Source organism: Battus philenor, unplaced genomic scaffold (genome assembly GCF_028537555.1).
Source record: "Battus philenor isolate CCGP_79_NKW_IND1 unplaced genomic scaffold, ilBatPhil1.0.hap1 SCAF_6, whole genome shotgun sequence".
Classification (NCBI taxonomy): domain Eukaryota; kingdom Metazoa; phylum Arthropoda; class Insecta; order Lepidoptera; family Papilionidae; genus Battus; species Battus philenor.
This window is the reverse complement of record NW_027181726.1, coordinates 8,975,733-8,978,252: the sequence shown is the minus strand read 5'-3', so window position 1 is coordinate 8,978,252 and position 2,520 is coordinate 8,975,733.

The following is a 2,520-nucleotide window of genomic DNA, read 5'->3' as shown; positions in this document are numbered from 1 at the left end:
CGACTGAGCGCGGAGTGAACGCGCTAACGAGTACAGACTACAGTTAACTTTCTCTCGAGTTGCGCGTCCATAAGTTTCGCACCATCGAAAGTTCCGAGCGATTAGTCTTAAACATGAGTCAAACACTTCATTAATACCACATTACATACATAAAAGCGCTCTTACACACCAAATGGCAGCCGTTATTAAAAAAAAAACCGTTATTAACATTATTATTACCACTGGTAATTGTTTACAGCAGTGAAACGTAGTCTCTTATTTTGGACCTCATAGCAAGTTCAACAATTTCGCAAAGTGCTGTGTAGAAATCAAAATTTTTTGAAGATCGAATCAGAAATAATGAGATCCGTAGATGAAGTAAGAAAACGGATATTGTCCCTCGGATTATCAAGTTAAAATGGCTATGCAGGCCATATATAGCACAGGACAAATCGTCGCTCGAGCCTTAAGGTTCTTGAGTTAAGACCACGGACCGGGCAGCGTAGGACGTCCACTCACAAGGTATATTGACGACCTTGAAAAAATGGACAGACAGACCCCTTCATACCGGTACTATTGGAAATCTATGGGAAAGCCCAGAAATGGAAACCCGCCGACTGAAATAATGATAATGATCATTGAAATTATCATTACCAATCTTGTTTTGAATAAAATATTATTGTTAAGGTTTAAATGGATTCGGTTATTCTTGCAAAATATGTACAATTATAATATATAGATAACAGTACTCATACTATCCACTAAACTTTTATTTGAAATTGTGAACATAGCGCAGCGACTTAGTAGTGTAGATTCGCTTGGCGCATAAATAATTGCGGAAAGCCAATTACGGAAAAAAGGCCTTTCGTCTCAATCATTGTAAGTAAGAGAGTAGGTATTTCTTTAACGAAAACAGATTTAATTTTTATTCCACTATAAAAACTACTAGTTTATTATTTGTTTAATTTAGTTAATAGTTCGCAAAGTTTATTAAAGGCAAATTCTATAAGGAATACTAAGTCATTAGTTTTTTCATGACTATAAATACTATGTCAGGAACGTGTTTTTGTAAAATCATTGTAACTACAACACAGATAGTAATGATAACGACATCGGGTACAAAATCCGACACGGTCAAGGCCTCCACACCGCAGTCATCGTCTTAGAACGCTGGTTCTTAAAATTGCACCGAAAAAATCCCATAAAAAAGAATTCTTCGTATCCCGTAGAAAAGCTTCCATATGAGATCCCCTAGTCTCATCTCGCTGATAAATCTCTTCGTTCCTTGGCAAATTCACATGTTTAGATTTTGTCTTTTACAGCCAACTTTAGTCTGCATATCATATCAGTTACCAATATGGCCGCCTTCATACAGCTTAGTACTTCTATTAAATCTTAGTTTATAAAATAGTAGAATGTTGCTTGCCTATAAGGTACTAATAATCAGTACTATGCTCGAGCATGTACGCGTTCGTTAGTGCTAGACCGTTAATGTACAAAGAAAACTTTTATGTAGATCTGGGTCTACCTTTGCCAATTTTTTTACTACTACTACTACTACTACTTCGGCTCATTGGTCAATCAAACAAACCTGTTAATTGTGTCCTCACTTACCAACTGATCTTTTCAGAGAAATTCATGCGACGCACTCTCCGAATTCTGTAATACGTCCTAAGTATCTCGGATGATTTGACAATAACCAATAATAGCTCCAAATTAAAATGAACAGCTTCACAGCCAGTACAAACACCATTACTCATTTGCGAGGATGAACTACTACATACGTAAGTATAGTAAGTACGTTTTCCATTATTATTTACTAAAGAGTTGCCCAGTGTAACCTTTCCGAATTATAAAGTTAGCTGCACAAATTCTCTGGAAAAAGATAATAGCAACCAAATAAGTCGTGGTTCAGCTTTCTTGGGTACCCTTGAGCTATAATGCTAAACACCTATTGAGTGATAGCCGAAATCCTCCCTTCTCAAGAGTTTTTTTTATCCGTTTAAATAACTGGTGAAACAAAATTGGTCGTGGCTCCTGATGGAGCTCTCGTGCTTATTTACTGTAAAGTGGTCGCAGATGACCACCTCCAGGACTCTGCTACTTTAAGCTCTGTGAAGCTGTAAACGCCAACAGACAAACGATTAACATGAGTATGTGTCTTAAAACACATTATCTTGTTTTGATCGTACACTACAGGTTTAATTCCTAGTTTTCAACACTTTCTCTTTGCTAAGTAAATCTTGTTTTACATTTAATAAGAGAAACAATTTTTATTACTATTTTTGGCTAGCTTAAATGAGATGCCACACACATAACTGCTACAGTGTTTTGTATTGCAAGTGAAACCGCTGTACCGCGCCTTAGGTATGCCGTGCGGCAGAATGGGGAAGAATATCGGCAGCTCTGTTCCCTTAGTCCGCCGTTAACGCTATCAGTGGCGGCGCTCATATTCGATTTGGTAGTACAATAATAGAATTTTTGTCGTCACATTTAGCGAGCAGAAGGCTGAAATACACGATCTTAGTTCACCTTTAATTT